The sequence below is a fragment of the Podarcis raffonei genome, chromosome 6 (assembly GCF_027172205.1).
Source record: "Podarcis raffonei isolate rPodRaf1 chromosome 6, rPodRaf1.pri, whole genome shotgun sequence".
Taxonomy (NCBI): domain Eukaryota; kingdom Metazoa; phylum Chordata; class Lepidosauria; order Squamata; family Lacertidae; genus Podarcis; species Podarcis raffonei.
This window is the reverse complement of record NC_070607.1, coordinates 58,560,372-58,587,068: the sequence shown is the minus strand read 5'-3', so window position 1 is coordinate 58,587,068 and position 26,697 is coordinate 58,560,372. Positions and strand designations below refer to the sequence as shown.

Sequence of the window (26,697 nt, the reverse complement as noted above, 5' to 3'; positions counted from 1 at the left end):
CCAAACTGCGGGAGGCAGTGGAAGACAGGAGTGTCTGGCATGCTCTGGTCCACGGGGTCACGAAGAGTCGGACACGACTAAACGACTAAACAACAACAACAACAACATTCTGGTCAGTATGTCAAGAAGATTCTCACCCCCTTAAAAAAATGGTATGCTGCTTATGTATGGAGACAAATTCCAGAAATAAGTGGGGGGGGGATGGAAACAGGTGCATGTGAGGGACATAAAGATGCAATGAGCATCACAAAGTTGAAAGGATCTTTGACCCCCCCACCACCACCACACACAGACTCCAGTCCAGAATCTGCAGTGCAGGATGCAACTATAGAACCCATCAGAGATGACCATCCATAGAATTAAAATCATTTTGAAGTGGGGTTGGGGAAAGGACCAGAACTCTGCAGGCACTTCACTCTACCACACCCACCAAACTTGATGGGCTGCATGTGTGTCTGTGTCTGCATGTAAGCCAGCTGCTAAGATCACATAACACTTTTGTACTATCACAAAACTGAAACCCATCCCCAAACAAGAAGTTGAATTATTAAGTGGTGCTATCATGAGTAGGAAACGGGTTTAAACACCTCCACACACACTTCAGTGATGTCCTAAAGTAAACCACTTCATATATAAAACATGGGACATCTTTTCCTTCACTTTCAAACCCCAGGTTTGGCAGGAGTGGAGGCTATTCCTCCTCAGTCATTTCAAAATATAGCTGATATGTATTTATGCGTATGTATTTATATCCTGCCTAATAACAAAAGTTGTCTTGGTAATGTATGTGTGGGAACATTATTTGCCTCCTTCTTGGGATCAAGAGGTCTCTGTCTTTTTCAGTTTGGGATAACAGGGTGAAGGGCATGGTTTGGAATAACAGACTTTGCCACGACTCTTTATATACCTGAGGCAATGGTCTCAGTGATGGATGAGAGAGTTGAGGATGAGTGGAAGAAGAATGATAAACCCACTCCTTCTCACCATCACTTCTATGCAGAGAGCCCAGCTTGTCTGTTGGGGGAATGGATGAGAGGGATAGTTGTGAGCAGGATAAGGAAAGGACTGGACTTCTCCATCCCTCCTTCCTTCTTGAAACTTCATCTCATTAGTTCTACAGCTTACACTGAAAATTACACACTAAAAGTCTTCTCCCTCCTTTTTTACACTGGATTCCATTTGGTGTAAGCATGCTGCATGGTTTTTGTGTACATACCACAACACACCACGCATCGAGCAAAAGAGCTGTCAGTCCAAAAGAGATGTCAGTCCAAAAGTTTCTGTAGCAAACAAGCAAGGGCAGATTTAGCTAGCGCTTTTGTCCTGGATGAATCTGAAGGAAAATCAAAATAAGCACGATACAGATGGGGGGTGGCGGTGGTGGAGGGAACTCAGACAGCAAAGTAAGCATATTCCCTAATAAGGAAGTCCAGGAGCAAAAGGTTACAATGGGGTCAACACAGACAATGAGAACCTGTCACTTCCCATCTGTATCTATGGAAACCAGCAAGAGGCTAGAAACAGGGCTGACAAAATTATTGATTGTGCAAAATTACATTCAGCCACATGTGACATTTAAAGCTTGGTGCTTAGGTGCCCAATACAAGCAAAGTAAGAAAACCTCTTTTAAATGCTTCCAGTCTGTATTTATATATAGGCGGTCAATGGTTAGCACGTACTTATTGCAGGGATATTTTTAAGATCAGGCAAAGTTCTGGGGAGGAAGGGAGCACACATGTAATCTTGCCTGCCTTGAATATTGTCAAAAGGAAAATATGTGTATTTCAACCAGAATGCAGTTACCACAGTTCCTCTGTACTGTAAGTAACAAATGTGGGAGGGACAAAAGCAAAAGCAAAGCAAGTAAGCAATAAAGAATTCAGTGTCAATCAAAGCTGTGGGGGTGGAAAAATATGTTGAACTCCCAAGTGTCACCTTAAACATGTTGGTAATCAGCATCTAATTATCAGATGCATAGGGCTAAACAGTTTTCAGAAGCACCAGCATCACATTTCTATGTGCAGATGGCTTTGATCTCAACTGAGCAATTCACACAGACATGGTGATGGACCTCTTCAGGATACAAATTTCAAAGTTAAGGGGCAGACTTCTAACATCCCTGTGTTGCTCATCACTGCAGAGAAGGCTATTTCAAAAGTACAGCCTGGGCTGATTGCAATGACTGTGACATTTTAAAGGCTCCTGAAATTTAATTAAGACAGCTGACAGGGCCTGAGTGGGCCCTCAATTTGGTAGTAGTAATGGGCCTGCGGGTGCCAACCTGGGCCGCATCCAGAATTGCCACTGTGAAGTTGTCTGGACCCCTGCCTAGCACTGCTTCACCCAGCCCCACACCTCAAATATTCTAACCCTGGAGGGTGATGTTGGCAGCACCTCTGGAAGCCAAGCACCGGCTTAGCTCTGATCCATTACAGCTAGCCACAATTTGAAATTACCCCAAATAAAATGCTTGACATCAATGTTAAACACTGCATTTTGAGAAAATTTAGACCAGTCCAGAAGTGTCACCCATTGTGGTAAAGAAGTTCAGGGGAGCGAGTGCAGCGTTGTGCCCCAATGCAATGGTGAGTGTTAGCAGCAGTATCAGGTGAGCAGCAGTGTCAGGTAAGGGCCCCATGGCAGCAGGAAGTAATGTCAAACTCAGTAGGCCCTGCCAGCGTGTCTGGGGTATGACTGTTGTCCAAATATGCCAAGTCCTGCAGCTGTGCCTGATTTTAATGGATGAAGGTTTCAATACTTCAAAAAAGCCATTCTGACCTAGTAGACTTGCATAGTTTTGAACTGTTAGCACTTACAGAATAGATTTACTGCTTATAATATACTGTAGATACAAAATACACTTACAAAATAGATTTAACAGCCCAACGCAGAACAAAAAAGGTTAAACTAGAATAACTAATATAACATGGAAAGAAGAAAAGGGTAGGCTGAAATATAAAGGTAGGTTTTAAGGAATACAAAATACAAAGGAGGTTAGAAAGAAGAGAATGTCTATGTGTGTGTGTTCAAAATATTTTCATTGAAAGTTTTCAACATAAGAAACAATAAAAACCAATCTAACCTAAAAAAAGGAAAAGGATAAAGAAGAGCGAAAATAAGAGAGAATAAAAAAGAAATAAAAAGGGGGTATAAATTTAAATATAAATATACGGTTCAGTCTCAACTGCTTTGTTAATGTATCCAAATGGACTAGATCATCTTCAAATCTCTTGTGAAGAGTGAAAATAAAGATTTTCAGGTTCGCATTAGCTTCTCATCTTTGCTGAACCCACGCTGCACAAGTCTGCAAGTTTATTATAGTCTTAATTATTTGAAGTCAGGATTACTTGATGTCCTGGAACTTTCTCAGACTGGGGGGTGGGGTGGGATAGTACTTCCCTTTATGTACTGGGATGTGGGGGGGGGGGACTGGAAGAATGAAGTGTCGTGCAAGGCAACACATTTGCCTGACATTTTGAAGCATCTGTTCAGAATCAGTAGGAAGCACATGCCTCATGCACATACCAGCTTACACCAAATCAGCCCCATCAGTTCAGTAGACGGTTCCCACAGGTGCAAAGTTACCTCCCTAGCAACCTATAAAATGTTGCCAAAAAAAAGTGGGCTAAAATTATTAGGCAGAAAACCTCAACATTGTACAACGCTTAGAAAGGACTCTCATTTAGGCTACAGAATTGTCCCAAGTTCAGGTATGGCAGAACCAATTTGGAAAGCAGCAGAAACCAAGGTGAAAGTCAAACACACCACCCTAATCTCAGAAGGTAAAGAGCACCCAGGTTATTCAAGAAACTGGCACGCAACAGGAAACCAATATATCACCTTAAATGAGACATAAGAATTTATGATTTGTATAATTCTTTGTGTTTAGGTGCTCTAAGCTGCCTTGTAGAAAGGCAGGAGATTAATTTTAATTTTAAAAAGTTCTCCAAGGTAGATATTCACATTTATAAGGCATCAAAAGAAAGAACCAATGGCAAAGTACAATGATATCCATGTTCATTTTTTTAAAATGGAGGAAGAAGCACATATCTTCTTTTTCCAAGCATCTCCTCCAAGATGGATCACAGGAATAGAAAGAATTTTTAGCATGCTCCTTCATACTTGTCCCAACCAGGGATTCTCCAGATGAATAGGGGCAATAAATTCCTATTCCAGGATTAGGAATAGAGTGCCAGAGGTGCCAGGTATGCAACTGTACCCATTGTTACTTTTGAAGGCCAGAATTTCAGCAGAACTAGAAAAGAAGGTCAACAGTTTTGGAAATCTGGTTCTATTATGCTATGCTTTTTTCTGCCTGAACAACAAATAGCATCAATAGTGGCATCGATAGCCAGCTCTTCTGCAGATCTCTGGACACAGCAATTTCCCACAGAATGCAGAGTGATGGAAGTCATTCTTTCAGAATGTATTACATAATAGAGAAAGACTCAGAGGTAGCAAGACTGTGATAAAGCCATGGGCGTGTTGGATGGAAAATGTGCTGCTGCAACCATGGAAATTGTTGCTGGCTGTATCATTGAAAGTCTCAAATTCACGCTTAGGTTTCTTTACAATATCATAAGCATGTACCGGACTGAGGACAAATGTTTGGTGGCTGTTTTCATGCAGGGGATCAAGCAGTGCTCTGCAGAAGAGTCAAAGAACACAAGCCTATGAATGTTTATTCAGAAGTAAGTGCCATTGTGTTCAATGGGGCCTACTTCCAGGTAAGGATCCACAGGGCTGCACTTGACTTTCCAATTAACACCCACTTGAGATGTACTTATTCCAAATCCTGAAAGATCAAGTCCCAAAGTATCACTCATATGGATTAGGATGTAGCATCCAACAGAATGAAGGGAGATAAAGACCAATTCTCTGGACTTAAAAGTAATTACTAGAATCTTTTACTTTCAAGACATCTGCTTGTTGGCTTTGATAGTGTGTAATCTCTTTCATTGTTAGTATGCTGAATGCATCAATTAAGTCCTATGGTTTCTTACTAGCCCAATGTAAGGCTTAGTACAGCATCCTGACCCTGTAGCTAAGGTTTCCAGTTCCATCAGGGTAGGATCAGTGGAAAAGGTTCTTTCAAAGCAACAGTCGATGCTCCATTTTATAGAAGCCGGTGGTTAAACTAGTGTGATATTGAAGTTTGAGAGCTTAATCTGCTCCTCCAGAAACTTGTTCTTTCACCCCTCCAAGATATCACTGGTTTTGGCAGTAGCAACAATTCTTTTTCTTTTCTTTTTTAGCAATAGACACAGTGCTGGGATGGATAGAGGCACTTCCTGGGATATCAGTCATTTGAGGAGTGGAGATGGGGAATAAGCTCCCTCCTCAGCTGATCTGCACAGATTATAATGATTCTCAAAAGCCAGCCAAAGAGCCCCTCCAAAATGCCCAGGTTTTAGCAAGTCTCCAAAGGTTGTTAGATTATAATTGGCTACCCTCTGCTTACTGTAGAAAGAAATGACTTTCTGCTCTTTGATGACTTCCAGTCTGAAGAATGGGTCCCATAGGTCTTCAACACTTCATAGAGGTATTGCAAAGGAAATATTAAAAACACAAGTGAAGTGGATTCCAGTAAAATTGAAATGTTGACCTTTATCCAGACATTCATTAGCGCATAAAGTCAGGTCTTACAAAGCATCACAGGATGACCATCTAAGAGACCTCAACAGTCACCACCACCATGGCTTTTGTCTATGAAGTAACTAAAAGGTGAGTGTGGCCACATATTTTTCTCCATTCTTGTTTTATAACTTACTGAATCACTTCTAATTCCACCTTTCTTTTGCATTCCTATTGGTACTTGATACACTAGAATGTACAGAGGTTTTCTGCCTCATCCATTCAGCTTCTTAGCATATGTCAACACAATGACAAAGCAATCTAAAATATTGTGACATCACAAAAATGATTTCAGCTAAGGTCAAAACACAGGCAGAATGATCACAAGCAGGAAGGGTCATTTAGCCTGCAGAAGAGTGTTTGCCTAGCCTTAATCCTCATGATTAGGAAAAGTATGAATAGAGACTTGCAAATGAAACCACTGAATTACAGTTCTTCAAGAGCTTCAAAGCTATCACCTGTGGACTGAATGGGGACAAAGGATTTTTATCGTGCTACATGAGTCAATTGGCTTATCACTGCAGGGAAGTCTGTGCTATCACCAACTGTCTTTCTATGTGTGAATGGCCACTGTTAATAACGTTAATTATCTACACCTGTACTTTTCTGCATGTATTTTCCCCCTTCCAAACCACACACAAATGCACACAACTGCATGCATCACACATATATACTATACACCTGTAGCTCAGATTCACACTTCAAACACCTGATGAACTAGACTGTAGACCATGAATGCTTGGGCCACAAAAATAAGGTGTTCATCTTGTTATTTTCAAAATAATGTTTTGCAGATCTTGCACACCTCTCTCAGAGCATCTTTTACACCCAAAGTGCCATAGAAAAGAGACATTGTATCCAAACAGGAGAGCCTTTGTTGAACTATGGGCGGAAATCCAGGTATTTGGCAGAGAAAGTACACTTTCTTGTTTACTGAACAAAACGTCCAAGTCTTTCCATTTCCAGTTAAGAAAGCCCTTCTAAATGGTACTACCATCCCTTTCTTTCTTTAGTGCAAAGTAAAAGAATGGCACTGTCTGCCTCAGCCGGTCTGAGCATTGCCATCCATGACACAGCACTTCTGGCACTGTCACGATACATTTGCAGGTGGCCTTAGGGAGAAATTTCACAATTCGTACGGGGAGAAACTAAACTGACCCTCTGCAATTTATAGATCTTAATACCATTATATATGTTAGCAAGAGCACTAGTATCTCCCCAAACCAAGGCTGCTACATCCCCCACCCACATTGCAAGTCCTTCCCACCCACGGTGTCCCTTGGCTGCAACAGATGCAAGTGGTTCTGTCAAACAGGGTGCTGAGCTGAGGGAGTGTAAAATTGAGAAGATGCATCATTAAGAAGATCCATTTCGGGGTGCTAAATTTTGGCCTCACACAGGATGCCATAATATGAAAGATTACCAAAGTCTGCCACTGGCTGCATCTGCCTAAAGCCATCCTAGCCTCCACTCAAGGAAACCAACCATCTCTTACAGGATAAGCAACAGGAACTTCCCTCTTCAGAAGCAGTATGACTCTAAATACCAGGTGCTGGGGACAAACAGCAGAGAATGCAGTTGCCCTTGTAAGCTTTCCAGAGGCACCTCAATGGGCATGACCATGAACCAGGAAGCTGCTCTAGACTGGGACAAGTGACTTGTCGAAGACCACAAGCTGAGTACAAGGCGGAGGTGGAACCTTATGCTCAATAAAGCCCACAAATAATCCCCTCTACCCAAAATTCTTCTCTCCTCAAAAATTCATTGGCCATCAGATTCCTCTAAGTTAAATTACTGCAACATGTGATACATGGGCTGCCTCTGAAAATGGTTCAGAAATGTCAGTTGGTGTAGAATTCAGTAGCTAGGTTGCTCCCTGGGGCAAGATGGTTTGAGCATATAATACCAATCCTGGCCCAACTGAACAGGCTGCCAATTAGTTTCTGGGCCTAATTCAAAGTGCTGGTTTTGACCTATAAAGCGTTAAATGACTCAGGGCTGCAATACCTCAAGGATCGCTTTCCCCCATATGAACTGATCTGCACCCTGAGATCACAGTCTGATGTCCTTCTTCATGTGCCTCCTCCACGAGGTCTGGAGGGTAGCAACATAAAAATGGACCTTTTCTGCAATGGCTCCCAACTTGTGGAATGCCCTCTGCAGGGAGGCTCTCCATCTACACATTTTTAGGCGCCAGGCAAAAACATTCCTATTTGGCCTTTGGCTCATTAAACAATCTGTAGCCTTTTGAACTGTGGGGTTATTGTCTTTGTTTATTACTATATTCTGAATTTTTAAAATATATTGTAAGCAGGTCTGTGATTCCTGGATGAAGGATTGTATACAATTTAATTAATTAATAATAATAATCCCCTCTAAATCAATTCCTCTTTAATTTCCACAAAATATTCCTTTCCCCTGTGCCTTCCCACTTTCCCCTTATCTCATTCATGAGTACCTAGAGCTCTCCTTCAGTGCAACCCAACCACATGCAACAATAGTCTGATCTCAGTTGACCAGCTTCCAGCTGAAAGGCATAGGATCTGATAGCAAGCAAGGCATGAGACTTCAAAAGGGTAGCCACTGTCCAATCAGCAGCCAGCCAACATGCCACTTAGTTCAGTCAGCCTCCCTTTCAGAACACCTCCACCTAGCAACCCCAAAGATGATAATCTTTCACTGCAGGGGTAGAAGGAAGGTGAACCTTAAGAATCACTTTCTGTGCTCCTTCGCTGGACCATCAGATCTTAAAATACAAAGCAAAGCAAAAGGACCAAACAAGGGCAAGGGAAGATGGTGATTTGACATGGTATTGTCAAGGTTCAGCCCTCCCCAGACCAAGGCAACAGGACCCCACCCCCTCAGCAGATCTCTACTGCCAATAACCCTGAAGATCTGTTGGATCTGCATATCCCTGCCTATGGGCTGGAGGTCCCTGCCTCAGGCCCCTGGGATTCTGACTGGCTCCCAGACCCTCTTCCATCTACCCCAGACTCACAGAAGCAAAGGAGATGGTGAGCCAGGAGAAGCTTCAGATACATCGCTGGCTGGTTGCATGTGAGGCTTCTCAGGACAAGAGGGGAGTGCTTGGAAGCATTTGCCTGGATCAGGGCCAGGAATGGGCAGAACCTCCAGCTCTTCTGTAAGCTTCCAAGCTGAGCAGATTCATTGCTAAAGTGTCAGCCTTCCTGACCTGAAGAATATAGATGGGAGGGCTTGCTGGCATGTTAACTTGCTGGAAACCACAGGAAGGGAGAGTGCTCCTGCGCTCGTGTTCTGCTCCCTAGTTTCCCACAGGCATCTGGTTGGCCACTGTGGGGATGATCAGAACTGCTTACATTTCGTTCATCTCCTGTCCATATATACTAACCACTCTTCTCTGTGTTAATGAGGGCCCCACACCTGCACTGTATACACAGAGGGGCTCCTCAGCAAATATATGACCACTGAGACATAGCCAGCAACTGAGGATGTGGCCCCACTTCCCCATGTAGTCAGTAGGTGTATGCAGGCAGAACATCTGAACAGTCCAAAGGTCTTAGGACAATAAGTTGCTTGTCTATAGGTAGTTTCACAGCTCTAATGCCAAACCAAGGATTTTTCAAACTTGAGGATGGTGGAGTTAGAGGACAGAGCCATAATGTGCCTCTTACCTTATCAAAACGGGTTGCTCACGTGTTGGGTGACCAGAAGAACTGGCAGGAAGCCACAGAGCCCATCTTCCATGGCTTCTGACCCAATTCCAGTCAGCAGAGCTCAGAAGGCACTTGGGGAATGTTACTGTTTGATAGTTTGTGGCCAATAACTTGGTGATCTCAGCCTAGTGATGGTCAACATCACTACATCATAAAATGTGTTGTCACAATTGATGCTGTGGTTAGTGCTCCCAGAGGCCCAGAATTCAGAAAGATTCCAGTTAAACTATCATTTACCCAAAGGGGAAAAGTCACCTTTAGTTATGGAAATAGCCTAGGCTTCCCATGTCATGTGTACTTAATAGAGCTGGTGGAGGTGGGGTGGGGTCATTGCTAAGAAGGCAAGGTGGTTTAAATCTCATCTAAGTTGTGCACTCATTTGATAGAACAGTGGCTTGCTTAAGTCTACTAAATTCTTCTCCTCTCTGCAGTACTAATCTACCTTACAGGATTGTTGTTATGAATAATGTAAGGTAAAGGATTCCTGGATGGTTAAGTCCAGTCAAAGGCAACTATGGGGTGAGGAGCTCATCTCGCTTCCGGCTGAGGGAGCCAGCACAGACAGCTTTCTGGGTCATGTGGCCAGCATGACTAAACCACTTCTGGTGCAATGGGACACCGTGATGGAAGCCAGAGCACATGGAAACAGTGTTTACTTTCCTGTCGCAGCGGTACCTATTTATCTACTTGTACTGGCATGCTTTCCAACTGCTAGGTTGGCAGAAGGTGGGACAGAGCAATGGGACCTCACTCTATTGCGCGGATTCAAACTGCCAACCTTCTAATCAGCAAGCCCAAGAGACTCAGTGGTTAGACCACAACGCCACTCGCATTCCTACACGGATAATGTACATACATTGAACTATCTAACCTTTTTATTACATGCTATTACCACTGTGTGTGTGTTTAGTTATATATGTGAGAATATATGAAGAAAGACCAAACAGACTTTTGCTGAAGGTTAATTGCTGTAATTGCTGAGGGTTAATTGCCAAAGAAGGCAGGAGAGAGATAAAAGACTCAAGGATTAGAGGTGCAATGCCTCTGAATACCAGTTACTTGAGAATATGAGTGGGTAGTGGGCCTTTGTGCTCATGTCATGCATATGGACTTTTCATGTACATCTGGCTGGCAACTGTAAGAACAGAGTTCTGGGCTAGATAAACTTCTGTTCTGATCCAACAGGACTATTCTTCTGTTCTTACATAGTATAGAGAAGTTTTAAATGTTTGATGTTTTACTGTGTTTGATGTTTTAATTCACTGGAACCCGCCCAGAGTGGCTGGAGCAACCCAGTCAGATGGGTGGCATATAAATTATTATTATTATGGCCTTAATTTCAAGATATGTTAGCCTAGCCATGCTATTTATTGAGTCTTGTCTGGGAAAAAGGCAGGGTATAATATAAATATAAAATATAATAATTTATCCAACCCATATTAACCACAGTACCTGAGGAGCCTGGTATGTCTTTCTTCAACTGAGGCACAGAAAGACTGTGTAATTTGCTGTGGGAATTTATCAAGTAGGGTATTTAGCTGAGCCAGCAAAGCCCTAGGCCTTAAAATGTCTGACTCACCTTTCTCAATGAACAAGATGGACTGGATTGTTCCACTGCAGTGAGACAGGATACTTATGCTAATTTTCCAACATCCCCAATGGGGTGAAAAATGAAAGGGATCAGGCAAAAGGTAGTTTGTCTGAAAGACAAAGCATTATAGAACCTCAAGACTAGTCACCACTTATTAAGTAGTGAACATTACCTTCCATGGCATACTCCTAGATTTAACAAAAAGAAAATGGAAAAGATTATTACTTTCCTTCACTACCCCATCCTAGACCTCTGAGTGCAACCTAAATTTAAAGCAACACTCAAGAAAGTTACATTCTCATAGGGCACAACAATGCTAAGTTATTTGTGACCATGTTTTAAGTGGGGTGATGCAAAAGATTTTCAGATGTGGAGCACAATAAGCATTTGGTCTGTCAAAGAAAGAGTTTGCAATTTGCTCTATTATGTAACCCACTGTACTTCCTCTAAGAACACTTAATTCTTTACATTTGAGGTGAAATCAAATGGCAAACATCCTTTCAAACTACCAAAACGATTACACAATGCTTCAACATCCTCAAGAAAAACACAATTGCTATTTAAGTCCATGCAGCTAGCTACATTAAGGCTCAGCTACCAAATGTGATCTGACAGGGTGATATTTGCAATGCAATTAACTGCCTTCAAGAATACCATGCACCTTATTGTTAATTATATGTTTGTGAAATACTACAGTCTTAAAGACTATCTTTCACTTTGGCTTTGTTGGCTGGTTCCTTCAGCAAGTCGCTGTTCTGAGCATCACCGCTCATCACAATAGCTTTAAAATTCAGAAGAAATTCACTTTATGCTTCACAGCTTTACAGTAACAACAAAATTTTACTTTTATAATATATGTAATCCAATTGGGCAAAGAAAACAAGAATTTTAATTAAATAATAATAATAATAATAATAATAATAATAATAATAATTGTCTAGTAGCACCTTATAGACCAACTAAATTTGTTCTGGTATAAGTGTGCATGCGGACGAAAGCATACACCAGAACAAACCTAGTTGGTCTATAAGGTGCTACTAGACAATTTTTTTATTTTTTTATTTTTATTTTGACTGCGTCAGGCCAACACAGCTACCTACCTGAATCAAGGATTTTAAGAGACCAGAACAGACTAGTCAATATATCATTTCCACCCTGTTGGGGGAAAAATTCACCTATACATCTTTGCTTCAAGCCTAGAAGTCTGCTAGAAGGCAGAGAGAGAAATTAGGCAAACTCCCTTCCTATAAACAAGTTAAGAGAGCCCAAAACATTCAGAGTCAGGTATTGTACTATTTATGTAGTGCCATGCACATAAATTACAATACGTCCTGGAACAATTTCCCCCCCTATAACATCTATAATACACAATACATGTTTTGTTCTTTAATAGGCCTCCTGAAATATTGCCTCTGGTGTTTTGGTTTTTTTTAGAGCAAACATAAGGAGATAAGAAACAAGGTTGTTCTCAAAGCAGAAGGGTGATTCATACCTTTGTGAAAAGTGAATGAATGGCCCTGCTTGACAATTCCAGGAAGAAAAGCTAAAGCGCCATCCAGGACTAGCAGTGCTGAAATCTTTGTAACAGCACTTCATAAAGGACTGTAGTAGCAGAACAACCGTGGGGCATGCTCCTGCTATGTACTTAACCAGAGCCATTTATATGAGAGAACTTCGGGGACTTCACAGGCACAATCATAGGTACACAGGAAGCTGCCTTGTACCAGATCAGATTATTTGCTTGGCTAGCTGTTGCACTGGCAACAGTTCTCCAAGGTCTCAGGTAGAGGTCTTTGCCAATACCAGCTACCTAAGAGTTTCTGAGATCTCCAGCCCAGAAAGTATGTGCTCTACCACTGAGTTATGACCCTTCCCCCATGGGTGCCTATTACAAAGGCCCATTTCTCTGCCTGCTATAGACATCTGCGTGTATGTCACAAGAACTTGAGTACAAAAGCCAATGAGCTCACAACAAGCACACTTGTTACTGGGCCTGTTGCAAATCTGAAAGCAAGACAAATTAAGCAATGGCATGAGAGTACAGTTCAGCATACAGACTGATCTTTCTCATAGCAGAGCCATGCTGCACCACTGAGAACATTAGCAGCTCTTATGACTTTTCACAAAGAGAGTAGTGTAATTACAACATTAGGTGCTGGTGGTACCATATATAACAGAGAGGTACAGCCTGACTAAGCGCCAGTCATCTCTGTTACTATCAGTAGAATGAAGTCAACACTATTAACGCACTACATTAATGTCAGCTACACAATAAAACCTAATAGAGCACACTGCCAGCTTATGCAGGTTGTACCTACAGATTTTTAAAAGCTAAGCTAGCATCAACACCAATGTTTACTCAAAAGTGGGCCTATGTTCTAGCTATGCAAATATGTGAAAGGTAGAAGGGGTGCCTAATGGATTTATGCTGCTGCCTGTGCTCCGAAGGACAGGTTACTTAGAATTATTTTAATTACACTTGAATGACACAGGCTATTGGAAATGAAACTAGAAAGAAGCACTCTCAAAGGATTCAGCACCCTGGACAGTTAATAAGACTAGTGTTGCCCTTTCCCAAGAGCCCTAATATTTCAAGGTAAAAAGGTGGCTTTAGATAATAGGCATTTCTCACTTGGCAAGGCTATTTTCCACATCAGCATAGGGATCTCCCACTCCACTCAAATGCAGAAAGGGTCACACATCTGCGTCATCATACTTCTGCACAACAAAGCCAGTCGGAGGGGGAATGTTTATTTATTGCTTGCACTGCAAAATTGTTTTAACCCTCTTCATAAAAATCTAGGAGGATTTAAGTGTATAACTGCAAGATTCTTGAAAGCAGTACCATCTGAATGTTACTGTTATGTTTTCAAAAGACATTTCCCTTTGGAGAAAGCTCGGGAAAGATGTTTTCCCCTGGAAAGCTTTGAAACATCAATTCACTATATACATTGAGAATCATGTTAAATCCCTTAACATCCAAAGCTTATCTTCTCTTCATTATGGCTCTTGTCCAAATGAAATCCAAGGCATCCTTTCTGTGTCAAGTCATGGGGTCTTTTCATTCAGAACAGCAAGCAGAGGATCAGCTTTCTCTAAAACCAAAACCAGCATATTTGTGTTGCTAAATATGCAGCAACTACATTGCCTTTGGTAGCACTTGGCTATGTATCAATTCTCTATGCATACATTGCTGCCCAGAGTGTTCTGAAAAATGGGTGGGATATAAAATGATGAAATACATAAGATTGCCTGCAGGCTACATTTGAGCTCTATTCAAATCGCAACATGATACTGAAGGTGTCACAGACACAGGAATTGGCCTAGTTGAACCAACACTTGATTAGAGAGAAGTAATACAATGAATATTAAGTGGTATGATTCTACAACTCAGACTAGCTGTCTACATAAATATAATCAAGATGGTAGCATTTGACTAATGGGGTGGGGGTGGGGGGGGATAGGGAAGAATCCTCCAGGTGCAAAAAGCTGTGCTTATTGAGTCCAATGTATTCTGATTACAGTACATTCTTCAAGGGCGCTCTTAAGCAAAACCAACTTGAGTCTGTGGTCCCCAACTCTGTTGCAAATGACTGGAAAAAATTGAGCTCAACACATTTATTTATTAACTTCTCCATTAGTTGGCACCTTTGCATTTTTTTTAAATTTGATGCAACACCAAGGATGCAATACCAAGCAAGCAAATGTCTGCATTTGTCTATATTCATAGGACCCTCTCCCCACATATAAACCTCCTAGTTTAAGATCTGCTTTGAGGCTTGCAGAAGATTACATGGGTGGTGACTGGACATGTGACTGGAATTGTATGGAGCACCTCCGCAGGCAAATCAATGAAGCACCAACATTCTTAAGGGAAGACAGTTTCCATCTTTCAAAAAATTTCCTAAGATTTTAAAGGGTGATGTGTGGTTTTGTTGCTTTTATCTTGTTGATCATATAGGAGGTTTTTAAACTGCTCTGTTGACTCCGATACCTGCTGCTGCTTTGGCTCTATTGATTTCATTTGTTTTATTATTTGGGTGGCTTCTATTGTAGGCAGCTCTGAATATTTTAACAGAGAAAAGTGACACATTAATAATTCTGAATTAAATTAATTGGGATATATGGGGTGTTAGGAGAGGGGTAGTACCTCTGGTGGGGGACATGTAGTGCTCCTTCTGGGGTAGTTTGTCCACCTTTGGTCCCCACCCTGCACTCAGCAATCACCTAGAAGTGATTGCGACAGCAGCCACACCACAGAACCAACTTCAACTGGCTGGCTAAACCAGGTGAGGATAGCTGATGGGTCTCAAATCATCCATAAGTGAAGGACCTCCCCTGCATATGAAGACAGGCTCTGGCAGATTGAGCAGACGAGATCTACAATCAAGAAGGCAGTTTCTGCATGTTCAGTAGAGAGGACAGATAGGGCTTGTCAACCTGGGAAGGTATCCCATCCATAAGAAGGAAAACACTGACCCTAAATCTCCACTGCCTTGCAGAATATCTTTGGGAGAAGAAAACGCCAAGGAGTAAACTCTACACCAACTGGGAGTTGAGTCCCTAAGACAGCTGGATGGTGCCTTGTATGCCTCCTTCCAGCAACTCCTGCAGCCAAGCTGGCGCTAATCGTATTGCTCTGCTTTCCTTTGGACCAAATCAGTGAGGCTGAGAAGGCAGGGTCTTATCATCTAAGCATCCCAGGATCTCCATACACACAGCCCTGGGCTTGCGCCCCAGGGGAGGTCACTTCAATGCCGCTAATGAAGTGATTTAACTTCACCTCCAGAGGTGCACTCCACTGTCTCTTGAGACAGATGCCAACAACAGATGCATTTTGATATACCCAATGGACTTCCCTGAATTCCCTCTGTTACAATTATAGAAATAAGGTGGGTCCTAAAATATAGAACTTAAGTGTCGAAAGTCAGGGCAAAAAGGTATAACACAGATCTGTATGCATAGGAGAGCTGCAGACTGGTACTTTATAATGTGTCGTGTTTATAAATGGTGTTTTGGAGACTTCTGGCATGTTGGGTGCATCTGTTACCTAGATTAAAGCATTTGACAAGCAGCACATGCTTCTGAATGCATTAGTGCACACTTCAGCTGCCTTTAACTTCATACAGTGGTACCTCGGGTTAAGTACTTAATTCATTCCGGAGGTCTGTACTTAACCTGAAACTGTTCTTAACCTGAAGCACCACTTTAGCTAATGGGGCCTCCTGCTGTTGCCGTGCCGCCGAAGCACAATTTCTGTTCTCACCCTGAAGCAAAGTTCTTAACTTGAAGCACTATTTCTGGGTTAGCGGAGTCTGCATGTAACCTGTGTATGTAACCTGAAGCGTATGTAACCTGAGGTACCACTGTATAATGTATAATTGTGTTTCCTTAAGCAACACTGGGAACTGTAGTTTTATAGAGGCAGTGATAATTCTGTTGGAGAGTCCTCCTAGATTTCAAGAGTAGGTTGGGGTCGCTATTACAACTGCATTTGCAGTTGCACCCTAGGTACACCAAGCATGTTTATAGTATAGTTTACTGAATGTTAAAATGAATTATACATGGGATAGATTGGGGGTGGAAATCTTTCACTGAATTAGCATGGGATATGCTTGCAGTTCAGGAAGGCACTGAAATAGCTTTAAAACATACAAGCAAACTGACGCCCTTACCTTAAATGCCGGTACAGGGCATTCAAAGCACAGCAGATGCAGATTGACAGTAAGTCAGAGAAAATGCCTGCAGAAGTTGAGATAAAGGAGAAGGAGGATAGAGAAGTATCAACCCTTCAATCTTGAATATATAGTTGGTAGCTGCTTCACATGGGCCATTTCTTACTACACATGTGAAAATGAATGTGGGAAGAGGAAGCAAAAACCCTGGTATCTATTTTGACAGGTATGCACACATGTAGAGCTGATGGCAAAAGACATACATTCCCCTTCCATCATTCCCCTACCTCCCCATTCCACTTGCTGTTTAATTACACACCTACCTCACAAAGCTTACTCAGAGACTAAGCATACCAGAATTACTGTGCATTTTCCTGCTTCCTGTTCCTCCCTTGCCTCCTGAGATCTTTCAATAAGCTGTTTCAGAAGGGAATTAAAAAACACAACATCTTGTACAGAACTTAATAAAATTCAATGTGCTTAATAAACTCATATTAAAAGGTAATAAAGGAATAACTGCCCCGCAGTGTGCTATCCTAGGAGCTTGTTGCAATCCCTACATCTGTTCTCCAATCTCACTCATTCCACACCTGCAAGCAACAAGAAAACCTTTTGCTTGAGTTAGTCACTTTCCAACATTTACAGGATTTCAGGAAGCAATTGGGTTAGTATACATGCAGCCACTGAATAGTGAGGCCACTGCGGTTCAGGAAGAGGTTGATTTCTGAGGCTTCTATGCTTTTAGCCTTTTCATTTCAGCCTTTAGCCTAAACAGAAGGAGGCAGAGAACTCAAAACATGATAGTCTAGTTACGCTTTCTTGTAAAATTGATGCCAATATTAAAGTCAAACTATTTTGCATTATAAACACTGCTTGATGTATATGCTTCCATCACACACATTTCTTAAAGTTTAAATATTTCATTTAGACAGAAATGTTCCTTCACTTACTTGGGAGAGAGCCTTTTAATAAATATGGGGAACTACACAGAGCCTCGTGAGCTTCTGATTACTCCACATCTCTGGGATTCAGTTTTTGAGATTAAAATCATACACCCAAGACTATAGCCCCAAAATTCAGTTGTGAATTCCAGGACCAAAGCTGCTTCTCATGAATCACCTTTAAAAATATTCACCTGAATCATTCATCCCATGGTATTCCTATTCATAAGGCTTTTAATCTCCTGCTTATTATCTTCTTAACTATGCACAGTAATCCCTATAAGAGGTCTGATACTGTAAAAGCCTCATTTTTATTTAACCCATTCCTTCATAACATTTGATTCCTTCAATCTCAATAAAAGTATTCAATTAGCATAGCAATGACAGCAAATGACACCACTCTGAAAGTGTTTCCAGGAGGACTCATACAACCATCCCAAATGATTGAGAGAAAGAACTGGAAACGGGTAAAAGGATGCAATTAAATATTTATAGTTTTACAGTTAAGTTCTATATGATTATTGTTAAATAAAAAAATTAATTGACAGTTACACACGAGTTACTAGGGAAATGAGCAAACCTATAGCCCTTGATGGTTCGCTTTAAATACTATTACTAATCGCACTATTTCCAACATGATAAATAAAGGAATTAATGAGCTTTGATAAGATACTGTCTCACTGACTGCTTTCATATTGCAGTGCTTTTATGTTCTTGTTTTAATTTGTTTTATTGCAATTTGAACTTTTTGGAAGCTGCTCTGGAGACGTGTTGAAGGGTTAGGGGTGGGGAAGGAATGGTCTACCTGTGGGTTCTGACAGGCTGTTTTAGTGGGAATTAACATGGGGGGTGGCAGATCTTAATAAAATACAATACCCAAGGAAATTTAGGGAACAGGAAAGGCTGTGTACACACTATACCTTTAAAACATATTCTGTTGCTCAAAGAATTCTGGGCACTGTAGTTTACCCCTCACAGGGTTACAATTCCCAGCAACCCTTACAGTGCCCAGAATTCTTCAAGCAAAATGTGTTTTGAATGTGCTTTAAACAGTATGCAAACGGCCTAAGCATCCATGCCCAAAGGACAAGACAAAGATAAGACCTGCTAGTTTTTTGTTTTCATTCTGATAAACAGATTGTTTTGATGAAGCCTGTAATCCTAAAAACACATACCTGAGAGTACATCCCTTTGTATTCAGTGGGGCTTGCTTCCAAGCAGACACACACAGGCTTGCACTGTAATTCTGGCAGCAAGAATTAGGCCAACTAGGTGCTTTTTTGATATGGCACTGGCACCGTAGAACTTTGTTTATGTATTAGGGGGCCTCCCCTTTGCACAGAAGCAGAACAAATCAAGATTAGCCCAGCTTAAAAGAAAACCCCAACTAAGTGCAAAACAAAAGATAACAGGTGGATATGACAGACAGACAGGCGGAGCAGGAGACAATGCCCATCAGAACACTAGGCAATGATCTCAGCACTGCAGCTGCCTAACTGCTGTCAAGTGAACAGATCAGCTGTAGGGGACCTGTTAAGCAAGGATGGATGTGAAACTCTCTAATTAAAGCCCAGACCATGCAATTTGATCTGCCCAGTTATCCTGTTTGTGAATATGCAAACGTAGAAATACACACACTCCACATACAAACCACAGTAGTTGCAGCAGGTATTGTGAACAAGAGAATGGATTAGTCATTAAAATCACAGAACGGTAGGAGCCCCCCTGCGACTAAATTAAAAAAATTAAAATATAATCAGTTCTGACTCTTTAAAAGAAGTCTTAAGGAGCCAGGGTCTAAAAACCACAAAGTTCAGTGAAACAAATTAGATTTGCGCCTTGGTGAACAGATATTAAAACACACATTAGCTTCTGCAGAGAGAGCATGAGCTGCTCACCAGGCAAAGGACACAGCTGAGTCAGTGAAAATGAGAATGTGTGGCACAGAGAATGAGCCAGTTCATCAAGTCAGTTGCATGATGCCAGCCTGCAGCGATGAAATATAGCACAGAATATCCAGGCAGCACCTCTGTGAGTATATCAAATTGCTGCTATCATGTTTTTAAAGATCCATGAAGGGGCAAACGTTGAATATTAGTTTAGAGATAGCTGCCTGACAGGGTAATGGGGCTTTTAGTCTCCTTCTACACATTCTAGCAGGGCTTTAATTGCTGCATAGCAGATAGAAATACTAACAGATGCAGCTTTCCTACATCTCAGTCTTAGGAAAGTCTACACACTCTAAATTTCTGACTACCATATTTAACAGCAGAAGAGCATTACTACAAAAGAGGTGGCCTTCCTGGTAGGAATGGTGGCATCTGGAACTTTTCTAGACCTACCTCAAGTTTCTTCTGTAGCGATAAGTGTAAAAGTGATGTAACACACACAGTCACAGACCCTCCAAGTGTCCCTATTTTCCAAGAATGTCCCTGATTTAGAGAAGCCTTCCTGGTTTCTGATTTGATCCTGAAATGTCCCACTTTTCCTTAGGATGTCCCTATTTTCATTGGAGAAATGTTGTGGGGTATGGAGTTATCCAATTCCCAAGCCATCTGAAGGCAATCCTGTACAGGGAAGCTTTTTTAAAATGTTTAATGATTTATTATGTTTTTATATATGTTGAAAGCTGCCCTGAGTGGCTGGGTCAACCCAGTAAGATGTGTGGGGTATAAATGGTAAAATAATCATTATGGACTACTTAATTGGAGAAATGTTGGAGGTTATGCAGTCAGTGTAGCCACTGATATAAGTAAAAAAAAGTGATCCTTTTCCCTTATGGGGTATCCAATAGCCCATATAGAGTCATTTTGTAGGTTCTCTATCAGTAGGAGAAAATAATAGAGACCAACCAGAGAATACTGAGAAGCAAAGCAGCTAGTAAGCCTGTTCTTTATTGACTGTTGCAACAGGGTGCTCCCCCACATGCAGGAGAGAGGAGAAAGACCTCAATCAACGGCGCACAAGGCCTTATATATCCATTTTGCAATTCCCTGCCCTGGAGCCCAAGACCACCCCTCCATACATCATACATACATCACAGAAAAGGCGGTCTACAACAGAAATTTGAATGTTGTTGTTTTTCCTGTCTGCCAGGTTATATGATAATGCCTTATCTAAGTGCCTTTTCTGGTAGTCTGGCCATTCCTTTGAGATGGTAATTACTTAATTCCTGAGACAATGGGAAGGTTTTTTTCATTTCCTCCCTCCTTGCAGAGAAACATTTGGTCAGTTTGGGAGTTAAAATGGTTTCAGGACTGCCCTCCTGTGCTGCCTCAGACATGTGGTCCATATATCTATGTATGTGTTTGCTTGGTACATCCATGTACATTTATTATACATCTATGACCTTAAAATTCTTATAACACCATTCAGCTGGGGGGTGTCAGAAAGTTTCTTCCTCACACTCCACACACTTGCTTCCTATAGAGCAGGGACGTCCAACTCCCAAAAGACTGCGATCTACTCACAGAATAAAAAACTGGCAGTGATCTACCCCTTTTGGGGGGTTCAGGTCAAAGTTGTTGAGCTTTTTTAGGTAAGAAAGTCACGTTTTTGAGACAAAAATGTCAAAATTGAGTAAAGGGAAAGGGGAAAAGTCGCTCACCAAAAATTCGCTAACGAAACAATCTACCTAACAGCAAAAACTCCATCTTCCGTTCCAATGTTTATGCGAAAAAGAAGGACGGGGCGAGCAGGCAGGGTCAGATGCTCTTATGCCACCGCAAAGGAAAAGGAGACCGCGATCAACCAGAACCTTCCGGGGATCGGTCAGTTGATCCTGATTGACCTGTTGGACATCCCTGCTATAGAGGAACTTACACATTTAACTTATACATTATAGACAAGTTTTCCATACACAGATTGAAGAAAGCAGAATCACATAATGATTCTTCCAGATAATAAACCCTGGCTTGTTTCAATAAACTACTTATTTCAATAAACTGCTGTTAAGATCAACCACAGTTTAGAATTTGGATGCAACACTAAAACTGTGATTGACTGAAAAAGGAAACAAAAGTTTTCGATCTCTTCCTCATGCCCATGTTGGAGGATGGGGTGGGTGGGTGAGTAGCCACGCGGACCCAAAGCTCATGGAGAGCACAATGAACAGTATGCAGTTACATCCATAACAGGCCTCAAGCTGGTAAGCTGAAGCTCTTACTACACATGTCTACTAGTCCCTCTGAGGTGATGCAGGGGACGATATATGGTAATTCACATGCACACTGCTCTACAAATACAGTGGTCGTTTAGGTTCAGATTATAATAATAATTGTGATCAGAACTGATCTCCTGTATTGTTAAAAGGGAAAAGAGAAGGGCAAAAGTTCAGACATCCAAGCAACCCCTCTCTCAGGCAGTCCCTGTAGCAAATCCTCTTACATTAATACCAATTAAATAGTTTACCTAAATGGAAGTAGAGTGAGAACAATGAGGTGGTATACATTTGAGGACTGTAGGGACACCTCTGTTTATGTGTGGAGCAACTTGCTTCATAAGAACATAGGGTGATTTTATACCAGGTCTGCCTGTTGGTCCAGCTGACCTAACAATGTCTCCTCTGACCAGCATCAGCTCTCCAGGGTTTCTGATGTCCTATCTCTTGCTTTCTGATCCTTTCTAACTTGAGATGCCAAGAATTATGACCTAGGACCTTCTGCACACAAAGCATGTTCTCTATCATTGAGCTGTGGCTTCTCTCTTCATATTGTCCTGCAGAGTTTGAAGATACTTTCAAACAGAATGGGTCTTTCTGTTCAGCACAAACACAAACATGCAGAAGAAAGTGTCCATGGGAAGGCTATCCATGGAGTCAAGCAGCTCCAAGTGGGATCCCCGGCCATGCTCAAAATGCAAGAATAATATATCCCTACTTTACATTTAAAGGCTGTGAGACATTCTGAAACAACAGAATATGCAATCTGAAGCAGCTACCAAAATGCACTGTGTTTTCTCCCTAAAGTCACCCTATATAATTTTCAGGCACGCTCAACAACCTGAATTTCTGCTTAGCCAAATGTTCTTGTTCCCCAGGCCATGTGTATTTTAAAAAGAAAGAAAAAGAGGCTGTCCTGTACTGTTCTATAACGGAGCACTATATACTGCAATTACTTTAGATAAATATAGGACGACAGAGTCCCACATTCTAGAATCTAGAGCATGAAAAAGCCTTAAGATAAATAAAATGGATTTCCTGCCATAGTGCCCCTGCTATCACATTCTATCAGTCCCAGGGAACACCAAACACAACAGGCAAATCATGCTTCTTAAACTTTAGGAGGTGCTCTGCCTCCGTTGATTATTAGAGTCAGAAGCCATTTCTTTCTATTGCCAGTACATGCTTTCTTTAGTGCACTTCATTTTCATGGGAACATGAAGAGACGGCAGTTGGTATTTATTTATTTAGAAACAATTAGCTACGGTAAGTTTGATTAGCACCAAGACATTTTGAGGAATCAGAGCAATCATGCTGGCAATCAATTTAGCTGTCTGCTTAATGGATAGGTATTTTAGGGTAACATGGTTAAGAAAAAAAATAAAGAGAAGCGCCGGCTTCTCAATCAAGAGATTTTTATTTTGTCTTCTTGCCAGGAGCACATGGGAAACAGAATCCTTGCTGGTTTTGCCCTAAAAGAGCCAAAAGGTACCCAAAGAAGTGAGCAAGCTTCTATTCCTCTTATGCATCATCTTGATATAGTTCTCCTCCCAAGAAAGAGAGAGAAAAATCATGTCAGCCCAAAGCAAAAGGCACAGTCTATCAAAAGTTAAGCAGAAAGTTAGCCCTTGCATACTTCAGTTACAGGCTTGTCCTCATCACAACCTTTAAGATCAACTGTCAGGGCCTTTTTTTTACTATTACCCACGTTTCAAGTTCAAATAACAAGGTGTTTGAAAAAGATTCTTGGAGACTGCTGAATAACTGCAATAGTCACATAAAGGTCCAAGTCTGAGCTGGAAGGATTACCTCCAAGATGAAGAATAAGTCCTTTAGTGTGGTGTATTTACTGCGAGAATAATGGATCAGGCTGCTAGCAGCATATTGCAGGTGTAAGTTGTAGGCATAGGCAAGTCTGCAAAACATCTGGAAGATGCACTCTCATACAGCCAAAATGGAGCAGGCAAATCTCCCGAAGTCCATGAGACTACTCGCGAGTAAATTCGCACAGTTGAATCATACATACACACACACATATACACAGTATATATTTATAGGAATAAAACACATTCCAAAAGAAAAAAAAATATGCTACACAGGCTAGACAGGTTTCATCACCAATGGTCTTATTTTCACAGACATCATGTTTGCCACTGCAAACATCCTTTTAAAATGTGAGCACAACCTCTTAGCTAATTCTACCCACATGAAGACTTAGGATGATTGCAAGATATTGTTCTTTCATATGGGTTCTGTCTAGGTCCCCAAATCCAATTTCTGTAAGGAGGTAGAGACCCAGGAAAAAAATAGTCAGTGTGTTGGTCTAAACATACATTCATCCTGGATCTTCATATGCATAAAGTTGGCCAAAAGGTTGGGGAGTTATTGATGTACTATTTTCAGAGTCGTACCCTAAAAAGGGTAGTTTTCATTTCTAGGTAACAAATATTTTAATTGAACGTGCCATTTCATACTTGGGGCTATAAACACTGAAATAAATGCATTTCAGTGGGAGAGTTAAACATGTGATTAACTGTCTCCCATAAAAAATCAATGGGGACTTTAAAATGTTCGATGTTAACACATAGCTGTAATGAATAGCAGCACTGGATATTGATCAGTGTTCAGTAAGACACAATAAACACCTATCCCTAAAACCTAAAATGTGACTGAATCAGTGGGGAAGACCCTTTCATTTTGAAAAGTAACAAATACCTAAATATCAAAATAATCCTCTCTCAACTACTGGCAGTATTTTCCAAGCATACGTTTCAGCTAATATTGTAAACACACTTTCTGTGTCATAAACGTTATTAAGACATTGAGAGGAGCAGCTAAATCAAAAGAAGAACAATCTAAAGTCACACTTAGATGAAGTTAAGAGCTGCCTATTGGGGTCCAAAGGATTCCCACACCATGCCAGTACTGGTTAAAGTGAAAGAAGATGCTGAAGGCTGATAATTCAGCAACTAGATCTTGCACTTCCTGAAGACGATAATGGGACTGAAGAGCCTAACATGCTGGGAGAAGAAAAAGTACAAATGATTCAGCACTTTCACCTCCTTGATCAATACCAACTAGGCTGACTCAAATTGCCTATGCAAAGCTCACTTCTTTTAAAATATGTCCACAACTCTGATCCTCACAGCTCATGATGAACATGGCTTTTAATACACAGCGTATATTTGCCTCACCCCACCCCAGAAAATATTGTTGTAGCTGCCACACCAGAGCAAATCCCTGTATTCTAGCATCCTATTCCTATCAGAAATGAGTACCAGATGCTCCAGAAAGATGTTCTGCCCTCCCATTTTTAAAGCCAAGTGACAGGCAAAGGGATAGCTTTCCATAAATTCCCAGTGGCCCCTTTAGGTCCGGAATTATGGGGCTTGAGGTTCTTCCTTGTTTTCCAACTGTGCAGGCAAGATCTCTCAAGCAACCAACACATAAACACGTCACTGCTATCTGTACCACACCTGAGCCTGTAGATACATAGGCAAAATTGAAAAGAAAGAAATTGCATCAAACACTGGCCTTGATGCTTCTGAGTAGGTAGGAAATGGGGGGGGGGGTGCTAGTTCAGAGTTCTAGACTGAGCATCTATAAGCTGTCATGTATCCAACACATTTTAGTCAGTTCTTTTTTGTAGCTTTAAATCAAAGTGAACCGAAAGACCCGAGACAGAACAAAAAGAGGAAGAATGGCCATTCAATGTATCTGCAGCTTTGTCCTGAAAGGGAGACATCTGCATCTGTATTCCAAGAATCTTCCTACCTGGAAAAGTCACAGCATCAGGGCCTACTGAGCATCAGACAACAATTCTTCATATATGACAGGAAGCTGAATTACACAGAGCTTCCTCATGTCTGAGGGTTTGGGGATGTCTCTCCCCAGCCTCCTTGCCAGCAAAAAATAAATAAATCAGCCAGAAATGTCAAACATCTCCCCCACCCAATAGAAAGCAGGCCAAATTTCAAGAGGCTGGGTCACATCATTCTCTCCTTTACCCGCAGTAGCAGGATACTGGAGCTTGTAGATGCCTCAAGAGTATACCCCCCCCCCACCTCCAAAGCAACTCCAGATGCCCTGCTGAGGGGCAAGGGGGCTCATGAGGAGCAGAAACTGCTTGGCAAAGTGCACAGCCAATGCATGACAGGCAAGACACTGGTCTGCAGTGAGACCAGCAGCGGAGGCCAAGAAGAGCCTTTGGGGTCTGCAGTGGGGCGAGGTGTGTGTTGGGGGGGGGGGATGAGCTGGTGGAGCCAGGACAGGAGATCAGGACGTTTGGTAGGGCAAAGGTGGAAGCTGCATCCCTTTCCTGGCTCTCTCCCTGCTTGCTTAGCTGCTGCATGACGGGAGCCGCCACCTCCTGATGCCCTAAGCCGGGGATGCGAAAGATGCCTCCATCGATCTCCCCGCCTGGGGCCGCAGCTGCCCGATGCAGCCACCTCCGTGGAGAAAGCGCGGCCGCCTTACCTGGCCAGCCGCCGCCGCTGCCGCCGCCCGGGCTGAGTCCCCTGCCTGTTTCCCTGCCGGCAAGGCCAGGCTCACAGCTGCCTCATCGCCGCCCAGATACTCTTCGCTGCTGCTCCGCACCCGCCGCCGGGCTACAAGACCTCTCCGCCGGTGCCCCCGCCGCCGCCGCCTCCTCCCCGCACAGCTCCCATCCTTCTGCAGCGCCTTCTCGCTCAGACTCCCGCATTAGGGCAGAGACCATCGGGCGCGCGGCCGGGGGACCACGTGCGCGCCCCCGGGAGGAGCGGTGGCGGGAGTGCGCGCCAGGGCCCAGGAGCGCGCCTCCTCCTCGTTGTCTGCCGCCGCCGCTGCTTCCACCTCCTGCAAACAGTCAAAGCAGGCAGGCGACGCGCCACGCGGAGATTCCCCTTACTGGTCCCTCGCTCTCTTTCTTTCTTTCTTTCTTCCTCCTCCAGCAATTAAAGGAGTGGCGTGTCGGTCGATAACAGGCGCGAGGCAGGGAGGAGGCGGGTGCTAATTAAGAGGG

The 26,697-nt window shown here is 42.3% G+C and overlaps 1 protein-coding gene across 31 annotated transcripts in view; it reads right to left on the bottom strand.

Annotated features, from left to right (window-relative positions):
* NFASC (neurofascin) overlaps positions 1 to 26,589 on the bottom strand; it is a 180,941-nt gene extending 154,352 nt beyond the window's left edge. For 6 of the 31 annotated variants that reach the window (XM_053393268.1, XM_053393269.1, XM_053393271.1 and 3 more), the window contains exon 1: positions 26,172 to 26,582. The gene's annotated coding sequence lies outside the window, so the exon portion shown is untranslated. Of the gene's footprint in view, positions 1 to 16,595; positions 16,663 to 26,171 lie in introns of all 31 variants that reach the window. The other 25 variants (XM_053393246.1, XM_053393252.1, XM_053393253.1 and 22 more) reach the window with 13 other exon arrangements.
* Between the last annotated feature and the right edge of the window lie 108 nt (positions 26,590 to 26,697).